Here is a 15,195-nt window from a genome sequence, read left to right as displayed (position 1 = left end):
GGCAGTAACAAGTCTTGCATTCTTCTTTCTTCTGCAAAGTTTTAAAAGGGTGGGTTGCTGACAGGATTAGGTTGTGTGCAGGGTCTCAGGTGGTCGGGTTTCCTAATCTTGATGAGCTTCTCTGGTCCCTTTAATCTTGCCTCTGGTGGTTTCCTGGCTGCTCCTCCCTTGATTAGCAATTGTTCAAATCTGCCCTTTGGAACTCAGGGAAGGTCATGGAGGCTGGAGTCTTGCCTGCAAGAAACGGGGGACAATAAAAACCTCCATGTCGGGCTTCCCTGGTGGCGCAGTGGTTGAGAGTCTGCCTGCCGATGCACGGGACGCGGGTTTGTGCCCTGGTCCGGGAAGATCCCACATGCCGCGGAGTGGCTGGGCCCGTGAGCCAGGGCCGCTGAGCCTGTGCGTTCGGAGCCTGTGCCCCGCAGCGGGGGAGGCCACAACAGTGAGAGGCCCGCGTACCGCAAAAAAGAAAAAAACCCTCCATGTCCAGGAGCCCCACAGGGCCCTGCTCAGCGTCATTATTTTATGATTTATATTGTTATATATTTAGATATAATTTATCTATGATAAATATAAATATAATCATAAATCTTATGTCAGGCATTTTTTTTTTTTTGGTTAGAATATTCAAACCTGAAAGGGGAAAATAGTCGGGGGAAGAGTTGAGTGAAGCTAGATTATATTCCAGACCTGAAACTCTATGACCCCTTATGGATGGTTAAAAGGTTACTAGCTAAGGAAGGAATATCATTTTTGTTAAAGGTCTTAAAAGTCCTTCTGAGTTTGTTTAATCATCACTGCTTCATTCGCACTAGCTTTTTCTTTGTTTTGTTTTGTTTGTTAGATCCTTTAGGAAACTATATTTACATGCTAGAAGAAATAGTCAGATTATGCTAGAAGTGAGTGCAAAGGTACAGTTCTGACTCTGATACCAGTTCAGCTTCTGATGTCAGATGGGAACCAGGAAGGACAGGAATAAGGAGGAGGTCCAAAATTGGGTGGTCTCCTATTTAGGGGTTCTTTGAGCATAACGGGTCAGTATGATAAATGAAGGTCCTGGGGAAACAGGAGAGTTAAGAAAGGATTACCAATTGTAAAAAGAATTCAGACTAACCCTTTGATAGTTCTGCCTGGGGCGGTTCCTGTTCTCAGTAACTTACCCAGTTGAGTAATAGGTAACACCCTTAAACTTGAGGTCACACATTGTTTTCAAAATATAATTAAGAGCTTTTTAAAGTACTTCTGAAGATTTCACTCTAAAATTTTTGGATAAATTCCACTCAATTAATATTTGACTTATTTACTTTAGAACAAAGGGAGAAAAATAAAGCCAATTTTTCTTTTTCTTGTTTTTAAATTTTATTTATTTATTTTTGGCTGCATTCGGTCTCCGTTGCTGCACACATGGGCTTTCTCTAGTTGCAGTGAGCGGGGGCTACTCTTCGTTGCAGTGTGCCGGCTTCTCATTGTGGTGGCTTCTCTTGTTGCGTAGCATGGGCTTTAGGCACGGGCTTCAGTAGTTGCAGCATGTGGGCTCAGTAGTTGTGACCCACAGGCTCTAGAGCGCAGGCTCAGTAGTTGTGGTGCACGGGCTTAGTTGCTCCGTGACACGTGGGATCTTCCCGGACCAGGGATTGAATCCCCTGCATTGGCAGGTGGATTCTTAACCACTGTGCCACCAGGGAAGTCCCACCAACAATTCTTTTTGATATGTGCTTCTTTCCTTAAAGTTAATTCTGGATGCTTTAATCCAATCAGATTTTCATCAGGGAGCCACACCCTAAACCTGTTCTCCCTCTGCCTTATGTCCAACCAAAAGGATTTTTGTTTGCTCTCTTAATTGATTCAGAAGTTTGAAAATGAGGTAACATTGCTTTATAACATGTTTCATGTGTACAACATTATATTTTGACTTCTGTACACATTACAGTGTGCTCACCACCAAAACTCTAGTTTCCATCCGTCATCACACAGTTGATCTCCTTTCCCCACCCCCGGTAACCACTACTCTGTTCTCTGTAGCTACCTGTTTGTTCCTGTTTGGTATATTTATTTTATTTCGTTTGTTTGTTTGTCTTGCCTTGGATTTGCAAATGTAAAAGTATTATCTGCAATAAGTCAGATTGTACTCCATCCATCACTTCAGTAATATGACTTCTATTTGTAGTCTTCATATACATTCTCTCCGTGTGTGTGTGTGTGTGTGTGTGTGTGTGTGTGTGTACGCACATGTGTGTGTATGTTAGGAATATATAGGATGCTCTAAAGTGTGGGACCTAGGGGGAGGCCTGGACTCTTTGGGGAGGAGAGTGTGAAATAGTAAGGTCCTTCGTAACATTAGTGCCCATTTTGAAGGCATTGGGTGATGGGCCTTTTAGGTGTGACTTTGTGGGGTTTTATGTTAGGGGTAATTAATTGGCCAGAACCATCACTAATGTCTTTAAATTTCAAAAGAAGTATGGCAAGTGCTATAGACTGTGTGCCTCCCAAATTCATATGTTGAAACCTAATCCCCAGTGTCAGGCTGTTTGGAGGTAGAGCCTTTGGGAGGTGATTAGATCATGAGGGCAGAGCCCTTGTGAATGGGATTAGTGCCCTTATGAAGAAGCCTTAGAGAACTTCCTCACCTGTTCTGCCTTGTGAGCACAAGGGCTGTCTATGAACCAGGAAGCAGGTTCTCACCAGGCACTGATGTGCTGGTGCCTTGAATCTTGGGCTTCCCAGCCTCCAGAACTATGAGAAATAAATGTCTGTTGTTTATAATCCACCCAATCTGCGGTATTGTGTTACAGCGGCCTGAATGGACTGAGATAGCAGGTCTAAGGAAAACCCCTTTCCTTACCTAGTAGCCATTCCTCCTCTAATCCGTCCCCCTCACCCCTAACCCTGCACACTGCTGCTTGCCTTGTCATGGCTTCTTTTTATCCTTCAAGGTTGTGACCAACGTCTATTCAAGTTTAAATCTAAGTACTGAGTAACAATGCTGAAACCCAGAAGACCTAACAAAAGGTTTGTTCTAGGCTTCAAGTCCTAGGAATTATTTTGAGTTCATTCTTTTGATGGAACCATAACCCACTTAGCTGGATTTTAAGCATCATCTATTTTTCCAACCAAGTTTCTAATGTTAATGATATTTCCAGAACACCCCAGGTCACATACAGCAAAGGATTAAAAAAAAAGAAAGAAAGAAGTAAGAGGAACACTTCCACATTGCAAGATGGACCCCTGATTAATCAAATTTCCAGCTAGGGACTTCCCTGGTGGCACAGTGGTTAAGAATCCACCTGCCAATGCAGGGGACATGGGTTCAAGCCCTGGTCCGGGAAAATCCTACATGCTGTGGAGCAACTAAGCCCATGTGCCACAACTACTGAACCTGCACTCTAGAGCCTGTGAGCCACAACTACTGAGCCTGCGTGCCACAACTACTGAAGCCCGCACACCTAGAGCCCGTGCTCCACAACAAGAGAAGCCACTGCAATGAGAAGCACACACACTGCAATGAAGAGTAGCCCCCGCTTGCCGCAACTAGAGAAAGCCTGTGTGCAGCAATGAAGACCCAACACAGCCAAAAATAAATAAATAAATAAATTTATTTAAAAAAAAATTCCCAGCTAATCATAAATACCAAGGTCATCTGAACAAATTATTTGCTTTTGCATACTGAAACTCTGGTTTGAATTCCCAAGCCTCCATAACTTTAAAATCAATAAACATTTATTATTGTTCCTAATTGTACCTCTGAATAAATCACTGTGTAATTTTACCTCTTAATTCTCAAAGGTATAATATAAAAATATTGATTTTAATAGGTTTTTGTGCTACTAAAAGGATATGTAATTTATACACACACGACCCTTTAGCACAATGCCTAAGGCATTGATATCACGGCTACAAGTAATGCTTGAAAACTTTTCTTTTTAAAAATCTTTTATTGAAGTACAACAGTCATACAGAAATGTGCACACAAATTATAAGTTTACAACTTGATGGATTTGTGCAAAGTGAACACATCTGTATATTCAGTCTCTGGATTAAGAAATAATAGAATATACCAGCCCCCTGAAAGCTTCCTTCTCCTCTCCCAGTCAGTATCCCCTGAAAAAGATGACCACAATTTGTTTTCTAAAACCATCAATTAATTTGGCCTGGGATTGAACTTTACATAAGTTGAATCCCACAATCGGAAAATTTCTGTGCCTGCTTTTAAATAAAAATGAGCAAGAAAACCGTCAACGTTATCTTTAAGCAATTCATTCACATTTTTGCATTTAGTAATAATTTTTTCATTGCTGTGTAATATGCCTTTGTATGAATGTCACAATGACTTTATTCATTTTCTCTTGATGCCATTTGTTTCCAGGTTTTAGCTTTTATGAATAGTGGTTATGAGCATTCTTAGGCATGACTTTTGATGAGGCATGCGTGACACATGCCTGCTTTCATAACTGTGAATTGCTGCTAGGTCAGAGTGTGCCTGTGTCCAGCTTTAGCTGATACAGCCAAACTCTTTTCTAAAGTCAGTATCAGTTTATACTCCTAGTAGCATCTTGTTTACTACCTTAAGCACTTCGTCAACACTTGTTTTTTGCCATCTTTGTAGGTTAAGCCATTCTGGTGTACCTGGTCAAATCTTCTCATTTTTTCTATTAGGATGTTTGTCTTTCTTTTTTGGCTGCCCTGTGCGGCATGCAGGATCTCAGTTCCCTGACCAGGGATTGAACCTGTGCCCCCTGCAGTGGAAGCATAGAGTCTTAACCACTGGACTGCCAGGGAAGTCCCAGGATGTTTGTCTTTTAAAAAGAATTGATTTGTACGTTTTTTTTTTAAATGTCTAGGTTTGAATCTTTTATATATCTTACAAATATTTTCTCCACCTCTGTGGCTTACCTTTTCTCTCTTTTAATGATTGTTTTGATGAGCAGAAATTCTTAATTTTAATATACTGTAATATATCCACTTTTCCTTTACTAGTGGTTTGTTTTCCTGTTTAAGACATCTTTGCCTGACCCAAGGTGATGAAGATATTCTCTAATATTTTCTTTTAGGTGTGAGATAGCTTTACTTCTTAAAAATAATTTTCTTACTAAGTACAGTAAGAGAATACAGTTAACTGTCATTGCTGTCTTTCATTTTTGTCCTTCTTAAGCAGTTGCAGTTAACTTATGTATTTGCATTGTTATGCAATGCAATGTTTCTTGAAATGTTTCTTGAAATGCTGCCTACAGGAGAACAGGGAAGCTGATCTCAAGTAGCTTCACATCTAAGAGGGAGACAATATGTGTAAGTAAATGACTGTATAAAGTTAGAAAGGGATAAAAGGAATGAAAGATACAGATAAGAAAACATGGGATATAGATATATATATCCCATGGGATAAGAATATATACATATTCTTTTTTTTAGTTGGGTAGCAAGGAAGGCTGTATGGAAGAGATGGCATTTAAGCTAAACCTGGCAGTATGGATGGAATTTGGACATGATGAGATAGAGTAAAGGTGTTTCAGAGAGCAAGCACAGAACGAACAAATGACTAGAATTAAAAAGATGTGGTTTATTTGTATATATGTGAAAAGGTAGGAGTAATTTAACCAGATAGTTTATATAAACTATGGCTAAAAAAATTACTGACCTTGACTATTGAAAAGCAAATACAACAGAAACCATACATGTAAATGAATGTCATGTCTTACAAAGTAGTTGTATTAATTAGCCCATTAAAGTTATATTAACAGAAACCAAATCTAGCCAGTTTAAGCTCAAAGAGAAATAGGGTTAAGTGGGCATTTCATGGAATCTCAGGGTAGGGGAGCAGCTAGGCTTTGGGAACCAGTAGGTGCTAAAGGCTAGAGCACCATAGTAACCCAGGTAATTTTTTCTCTCCTGATTTATCAGTTCGGCCTCTCAGAGCCTACCCATTTCATTTTATCCTCTTGCTGAAGAATGGTGTCTTGGTTGGCTCGGACTGCTACAACAAATATACCATAGACTGGGTGGCTTATGAACAACAGAAGTTTATTTCTCACAGTTCTGAGGCTGGGATTCCAGATATGGGTGCTGGCATGGTTGAGTTCTGATGAGGACCCTCTTTCGGTTTTAGACTGCTGACTTCTCATTGTGTCCTCACTTGGCAGAAAGAGAAATGAGAAAGCTCTCTGGAGTGTGTTTTTTTTTTTTTATAAGGACAATAATCTCATTCATGGGGGCTAAAGCCTTATGATCTAATTACCTCCCAAAGGGTCTACCTCCTAATATCATTACATACTGTATTGGGTTAGGATTTCAACATGTGAATTTGGCGGGGTGGGCGGGGGGACAAACATTCTGTCCATAATAAATGACTTCCCTGCTTCGCAGGACAGATATTAGAAAATAGATTCTAAGAGGTCTGAAGTAGATCTCCTCCATTCAAGAAATCAGACAGAAGTACCTGGAATCTCAGTTTCCCTAAAGAAGGGCTCATTGGCTCAGTTTAGGTCAAATGCCCATTCCTGGTCCAATCAGTTATGACCAGGCAGGGCATAGGATGCATGTGGTAGGAAGCATCACATTGGCTACTGTGATTCCCTGGAGTCTTCCCATTATAACTAAAGGGATTTGAGGCTGGGGAGGGGGTTCACAGAAAAGTGGAAAGTGGATTGTTTAATTAGTTCAGGAGGTGTCACCCCAGAAGGCTGTGGTGATAGCTAGCAAGAGGGTAGAATATTGAGGATGATTTATTGAGCATGTATAGCAGGCCAAGTCCTTGTTTTGTTTTTTAACTTTTCTATTTTGCAGTGATTATAGATTTACAGAATAGTTGTACAGATAGTACACAGAACTCCTGAATAATGTTTATCCAGCTTCTCCTAATAGTAACATCTTACATAACCATGGCACATTTACTAAAACTAAGAATGAACATTGTACACTATTATCTAAACTGTAGACTTTACTCAGATTTCACCGGTGTTCCACTAATGTCCTTTTTCTGTTCTAGGATCCAATCCAGATACTAGACATTGCACTTAGTCATCACGTTGTCATAGTCTTTTCCAGCTGATGACAGATTCTTAGTCTTCCCTTATTCTTTGTTATCTTGACACTTTTCAAGTGTACTGGTCAGGTATTTTTAGAATGTCCTTCAATTTGGGTTTAATCTGATGTTTTCTCATGATTAGATAGGGGTTATGGGTGGGAAGAATACTACAGAGCTGATATGTCCTTTTTTTTTACGTCATGTCATGTTATCAACGGTACATGATCTCAGCATAACTTACAACTGGGGTGTAAACCTTAATCACTTGGTTAAGGCGGTGTCTGCTAGGGTTCTTCACTGAAAAGTTACTATACATTTGTAAACAAGTGTTAAAATCACCCTTGTAATTCATAAATTTTGGGGGGCAATACTTTGAGGGTAAGGAAATATCCGCTTACTCCATAAAGTTTCCCCCATCAGTTTGAGCATTCACCTACAGATCTTGCCTGCAGCAGGTGTTGCTGTGTCTAATGGTGATGTTACATTCCCCTCATTCCTTCTCTATTTATCCGTTGGAATTCTTTTGTAAAGAACATTTCTTCTCCCGAATTTATTTATGGATTCAATCATTTGTGTAAATCATTTTGGGCTCATGGATATTTACTTTATTTTGGGGGGTCATAATCTAATACTAACTTTTTTGTTGTGCTGTTCCAGCTCTGGCCATTTAGAGCTCTTTCAGGTTGGCTTTCGTGTCCTTTTGCCATGTAGTCATCCTTTATTATTTTTTTAAAAAGCGCCTTCACATGGTCAGATTTATCTGTATTTTCCCTGCTCCCATTCTAGTATCTTCCATTTCTTCAGGGAATCTTAGTTCCTTTTATTGGAAAATGGTATTTAGAAACTCAGATCTGAACGCTAGGTGTGCTGGTGGCTACTAGGAAATATCTGTATGTATGTTAAACTATGTATACACATATTTCTATAGTTATTCTCATATCTATCTGCAAAGGTATTAAAATAAACATGAATTCATACTGATATCTCTGACTCCAGTCCAGTAACACAAGATTAGTTTTTGCCTTCCCCTCTTACGTATTTGTAATTTCATTCTCCAACAGTGAGGAAAGCCCCACCAGGTGCTTTTTCTGTGATGTTGTATTAAATTGCTCAGCTATGCTATGAGGGTTATCTCAATCTGCAGACAAGTGATTGTCTGCAGGCACAAAGAAAGCAAATGGTGGAGCCAGTGGATTCAAAGTTATCTAGATATCTACATTATCTATTCAATGTATCTATCTATACATTGACTTATGGTTAAGCCTATATGCTTAATATGATAAAACTATCCTTGCACAAAGTATTTTTAAAGCTAGTCTATTTTTAATATAGCAGCTTTTTTGAGATAAAATTCAAATCCTATAAAACTCACCAATTTAAACTGTACAATTCATTTCTTTTTAGTATATTCACAGAATTGTGCAACCATCAACACTATCTAATTTTAGAACATTTTCATCACTCTCCCTCCAAAAAAATCCATAGCCATTCGCACTAACTGTCCATTACGCCTTAACCTCCAGGCCATGGCAAACACTAATCTACTTTATGCCTCTATAGATTTACCATTTGGGGACATTTCAAATAAATGGAATCACACAATATGTGGTCTTTTGTGACTGGCTTTTTAACTTAGCATAACGTTTTCAAGGTTCATACACATCATAGCAAGTGTCAGTACTTAATTTCTTTTTTTAAAATGTATTTTCTATTTTTAGGTTCACAGAAAAGTTGAATAGAAACTACAGAGAATTCTCATATGCCTCCTACTCCAACACATGCACAGCCTCTGTCACTCTCAACATCCTACATCAGAGTGTTACATTTGTTACAATTTATGAACCTACATTGACATCATTATCATCCAAAGTCTATAGTTTACATTTGGGTTCACTCTTGGTGCTGTATACTTTACAGGTTTTGACAAATATATAATGACATGTATCCACCATCATAGTATTATACAGAATGGTTTTACTGCCCTAAAAATCCTCTGTGCTCTGCCTATTCACCTATCGTTCCCCCAGATCTTGGCAACCACAGATCTTTTTACTGTCTCCATAGTTTTGTCTTTTCCAGAATGTCTTATAGTTGGAATTGGGTAACATGAAGTCTTCTCAGATTGGTTTCGTTCATTCAGTAGTGTGCATTTGAGTTTCCTCCATATGTTTTCATGGCCTGATAGCTTATTGCTTTTTTGTGCTGAATAATATTTCATGTCTGGATGTACCACTCACCTACTGAAGGACATTCTGGTTGCTTTCAAGCTTTATCAATTAAGAATAAAGCTGCCATAGAGCACCTAAATATATAAAGCAAATATTAGTGAACATAAGGGGAGAAATTGACAATTATGCAATGTAAGTGGGAGGTTAAAGATGGCTGTTCAGAGTCTTTTGTGTTTCTATACAAATTTTAGAATTATTTGCAAGGAACACAACAATGACAGAGAGAGCCAGAATTCTGCCTTCATACACTAATGGAAGAGACCACTGTGTAAACAAGGAAATAAAAATAATTTTGGGGAGTGTTAAGTGCTCAGAAGAAAATCATAGAGCAGTGTAGGGGCATAGAGGATGGTGAGGCCTGGGAACTCAGTTTCAGGTAGGATGGTCAGCAAAGTACTCTCTGGGAGAGATATTAAGCAGAGATTGAAAGAGGGACGGAATGCCCTCAGCAAGAGTTGGGGAAAGACAAGTCCATATAGAAATGCCCAAGTGGGTCGACTTGGCTTTCCTGAGGTACCATTAGAAAGTTGAAGCTGCTAGAGAATAGAGAACAAGAGGAAGAGCTGTGGGAGATGGGGTCAGAGAGGCAATTAGTATGTGTAATTACTTAGGGGGTTTCACCTAAATTTTATACATTCTCACAGTAATGTATATGAATAAGTGAAATCGCTGAACAATTGCATATTTTTGTTTGAGATTAGAGACTCATTTTGAAATCAGCATATCCTTTCTGTTCTTCGTAAACCTGTGTGCCAGTCTCAACTTACTCTTTGCCTTGCATACCTCACTTATTCTCCTGGAGTCTCAGAGACAATTTTCTTTACATTTATGCAGAACTTGATACTATTTGCTCTAAGTTCAAAATTCATTGTAACCCACACATGAAAAAAAGTCTATTTCTAATCCCATAGTTGCTTACACAAAACTGACTGATAGAACTGGAAAGGTCCTCTATGTAGATTGATACAAGTTGTGACTTTCTTACACGATCATCTGCTGTTAAAGTTAGTCTCATTACTTTAAATTTATACATAATAAAAGTGACACACTTTGCTCTCCCCAAAATAGCACCACATTGGGAATTGGAAGATAGGAGTTCCAGTTTACCCGCCACCACAGACTAACTCTGTGGTCTTGAGTATCTCTTAATCTTCTTAGGACTAATTCCTAATAATCGATTAAAAGAAAATGTCAGGAATGATTTTAAAAGGATTAAATTGTCATTATCATCCCCAGCACCAATTATAATATTTGGCACATGGTAGATAATCAATATTTTAATGAAAGAATGTATTCAATAATATTGCTTCTCAAGGGTGCAGTTAAATGCCTCATTAGACAACGTACTGAGTGATCATGACATTTTCTTCCCTAGGGTGTTTGAAGGAGGAAGGAAGGACCAAAATGGTGTGGTTGACTCAGCAAACATTAATTAAGCCTTCATATGTGCCAAGCTCTATACTAGGTACTGGAATTCCAGGAAGAAGTAAGAAGAATCTTTGCTCACAGGTATTTGTGTTTGGACCCATATATGGAAACCAACTACCTATTTATTGATAAGTTTTCTGTTCTTCATATATTCTGTAAAATGTTAGGACTATTCAGAATCATCTGTATTACTGGCCTTTGAATTCAGATAAACCGAATAACTCTATGATCAGTTGGGTTTAGTTTAAAGTATTTCTCTTCTGTTTTTTTTTTGTTGTTTTTTTTTTTTTAGTATTTCTCTTCTTAATTCAGTAAAGCCAGATTTGCAATGCATGAAGATCAGGATCTTCATTGGAATTATCTGAGAGTTTTTTTTTTTTTAATAAATTTATTTATTTATTGGCTGCATTGGGTCTTCGTTGCTGTGCGTGGGCTTTCTCTAGTTGCGGCGAGCGGGGGCTACTCTACGTTGTGGCATGCGGTTGCGGTGACTTCTCTTATTGCGGAGCACAGGCTCTAGGTGCGTCAGCTTCAGTAGTTCTGCCACGTGGGCTCAGTAGTTGTTGCTTGCAGGCTCTGGAGCGCAGGCTCAGTAGTTGTGGTGCACGGGCTTAGTTGCTCCGCGGCATGTGGGATCTTCCCAGACCAAGACTTGAACCCGTGTCCCCTGCATTGGCAGGTGGATTCTTAACCACAGCGCCACCAGGGAAGTCCCTATCTGAGATTTTAAACATCACCAATTCCTGAACCTCCTCCTGAGAGATTCTGATTTAATTGATCTGATATGGGCCTGAGTCTCCAGTAGGATGATCATTGATGATCCTCAACGAGCCCCCAATGTTAAATGCAGCGTATCCTACGTAGGTACTTGTGGGTTTCTTGGGGAGGGAAGGTCTCTATTTTAAATCAGATATTCAAAGGGGGCCGTGAAATCCTCTAGGAACGTTACAAGAACCACTGCCCAATAGTGTAAAAACACATGGAACACTGTATTTGGATAAGAAAGTGCCGGGTGCTTGGGAAGAAAGTGCTTGATGTCTCTCTAAAAACCAGTCTGATCAGAGTTTGGAAGGTGGTTCTTGACACTCCAGAAGAAATTTGAGAGTGCCTCCTACTTCTTCCCACTATGTTTCTAAGAATGACTCCACGGCAGAGGAAGGTGAATATGAAAGGCTGCAATATATCCAAGCATCTTTCTTTTCTGGAAGTGAGTCATTACAGTTTCTTCTTACTGCACTTTCTGTTCCTTCAGAATTTAAAACTTTTTTCACTTCCTGTGTTTTGAATGTTTGCCATACACTTATTGTTGTTTGACATTATAGTTACATGTATTTGTTTCTTTGCTTATTGTCTGTTTTACTCAGTAGACAAGCAACATGTAGCCTAGGATGGTATCTTATTGCACTTATTTTAGTTTTCACTGGTGCTGCTTAGGACAGTGCCTGACATGTATTAGATGCTCATGAAATGTTTGCCAGATGAACTGTGAATCCTTGTTCAGTGTCATTTGCTGCTCTCCACTTCCTCACTTGGCTCTGGGGAAATTCTTGCAATGTCCTGTCACTGTTCCCACTCATGGATATTTCTGGCTGAGACAATTCCAACAGAAGGGATATTTCAGAATATGGAATAAGCAGATAAATATATATAGCAGCACAACTGGCACATGGTCATGGTTGATTCCAAGGCATATATAGTTAGGTCTGGCATGCTTCCTAAATGATTGATTGCTTGGTTAACTGAATGACAGAGAATGCTTGACTTTTTTCCCGGGAATTTATGTATAATGGCTGGTGGGAAGCACAGGGAAGTTCAGTAGGAAAACCCAAAAATCATTGACATGGGAGTCCACATACTTGAGACCTAGATTTTGCTCTGCTGCTGTGAAACCTGGGAGCAATCAGTCTATCTCTGAGTGAGTGAGTTGAACCAGCTGATTTATAAGATCCTTTCCATATTTAATTTTTTTGTGATTCCAGCCATGTTTGCTTCCCAAAGCAAGGAAAGATATAATAAATACTGGGGATTGACATAGAATTCATATCTTTTGGAAACCTTTATAATAGTAACAAAGAGCAAAGGAATTTAGCTTACTGTGATTGGGCTCATTTATAAGCGGTGTATGAGAGTCTTTTATGATTTAGTCTTTAAACTACACAGCCCTTTTGATAGACTGAGTTTCTATTTTCTTATAATTCCTAAACTATGTCCAGCCCTCTCTGGGATATTGTGCAAATTAACTCTTTTGTCTTGATACAGTTTGATTCATCCTCCTTGAAAGAGTGGAGCTAGGTGTTCTTTTGCCCTTTCATAGGTTGTCATGCTGCTCTGAGCTTACCCGTATTCTAACACGACCCACAGCACTTTCCACAATGTACTATTTCCCACTGGAGAGACTAGGAGTGCCTAGGGGAATGCATAGTAAGTACTCAGCCCACAGTAGCTGTTCCTTCAATTTTGGTTAAATGAATGAATAACTGAATGGAGCATTTTTCCTATGGTTACAGTTAAATAAATTAATAAATCAAAATTTCCCTTAATTTATTGATATTGGAATAAAGGTTGATTTTGTAATAACACTATTAACAGTGGGATTATTCTTTTATGTTTGAAACCTCACTCCCCATGATCATCAAAACTTGACACTGGGGCTTCCCTGGTGGCGCAGTGGTTGAGAGTCCGCCTGCTGATGCAGGGGACGCGGGTTCGCGCCCCGGTCCGGGAAGATCCCACATGCCGCGGAGCGGCTGGGCCCGTGAGCCATGGCCGCTGAGCCTGCGCGTCCGGAGCCTGCGCTCCGCAACGGGAGAGGCCACAACAGTGAGAGGCCCGCGTACCACAAAAAAAATAAATTAAAAAGAAAAAAACAAACAAAAAAACTTGACACTGAGGTTCAAATGGCAGCTGAACCATATGGTATGATTTTATACTTCCACGTAAAAGCACATTACAGTGTCAGGTAAACATCTCACCAAATGTTAAATAGAAGAAACCTTGAATATAACTTGGTCATTTCGGTGGTAAGGAGACATAAGCCCAGTAATTAAGGTAATTTGCCCAAAGCTCCTGATAGGGAATCCACAAATCTGAGACCATAACCCAAGCTTTCTCATTTCCGTCTTGTCCTTTAACCCTACTGCATGCACAGTATCTACTGCCTGTGCTTGGATTCCAAACGGAATAGGAAATTCCTGTTGCTTTTCCTCGTTCTCTACAGACTGGCCCCATGTGGGGAATTTAACACGTTCAAGAGTGTCCTCTCCTTTATGTGCCTCACAGTATTTCAGTGCAGTTCCCTTGCTGCTCTAGGCTTCCTCCCTCACCTCTTGCCCTCTTTGTACAGTCTCCGAATGGACCTGCAATTCAGGAGCTGACAGGGAGTGTGAAAGGAGTGGAAAGGCAGCTGATAGAGTGGAGGACGGAGGGGATCAGGGAGTCTGGAAACCAGCTGGAGGCAGCCGCAACCTGGTGGCCTAAGCCTGCAGATGTACATTCTCATGCATATGCTCATATGACAATAATATAGTAGAGTTGCAGAGCCCTTTGCAGTCATCTCACGAGAGATGTATTATAGGGTGCGAGGTAGCCTGGGTTTAAGTGTTGGAATTACTAGTGTAATGATTTATTGTAAGTAATCTACTGTAAAACAGTTGTGACTTTTTAACAGGCTATTTAACCTCTCTAAAGTTCAGTTTCTTGATCTATAGAATGAAGTGGATGGGTTTCCTAGAGCTGCTATAAAAAAGTACCAGAGACTGGGTGGGTTAAACAACAGACATTTATTTTCTCGCAGTTCTGGGAGCTGGAAGTCCAAGATCAATGTGTTGGCAGGGTTGGATTCTTCTCATGAGACCTCTCTCTTTAGCTTGCAGATGGCTGTCTTTTCCCTCTGCCCAGAGATAATTTTTCTGCTGTGTGTGCATGTCTGTGTCCAAATTTCTTCTTCCTACAGGGACACCAGCCATATTAGATTATGAACCACTCTAAAGACCTCATTTTAACTTAATTACCACTTTAAAGATCTTATAACTAAATATTACATTGTGAGGACTTCAACATATAAAATTTGGAGGGACACAGTTCAGCCTATAACAGAGAGTATTATCTTATAACCTTCTTAAGGTTGAAGATCCAATGAGTTTTTATATACAGAGTGCTTTTCAAAATATAATTTTCTATATAAATGAAGAGCCTGGCATTTGGCAATAAGAGTGTTTAAATCCTTATTTTTAGAACTCACAAGCTGGATGGTTCTAGTGGCCATGTAAATGTTCACTTTCATGGATTTGTTACAGGGTGGTGATGTTTAAACATCTATATTAACACACTTCTATATATTATGACATTTATTTTTTCTTTCTCAGTATTTTATACACCTCCTTTTTTTCTCCATCTTTCACCAGTCCAACCTGTCCCCTGATGTGTGTTGCATAAGGTTGACAGAGTAGGAGTGGGAAGTGTGTAGACACAGATGGGATCTCCCTGCATTTTGCAACCCTAGTTGCAGAGAGTGAGTGAGTA

Source organism: Leucopleurus acutus (genome assembly GCF_964270905.1).
Source record: "Leucopleurus acutus genome assembly, chromosome: 6".
Lineage (NCBI taxonomy): Eukaryota > Metazoa > Chordata > Mammalia > Artiodactyla > Delphinidae > Leucopleurus > Leucopleurus acutus.
Note: the sequence above shows the minus strand (reverse complement) of the source record.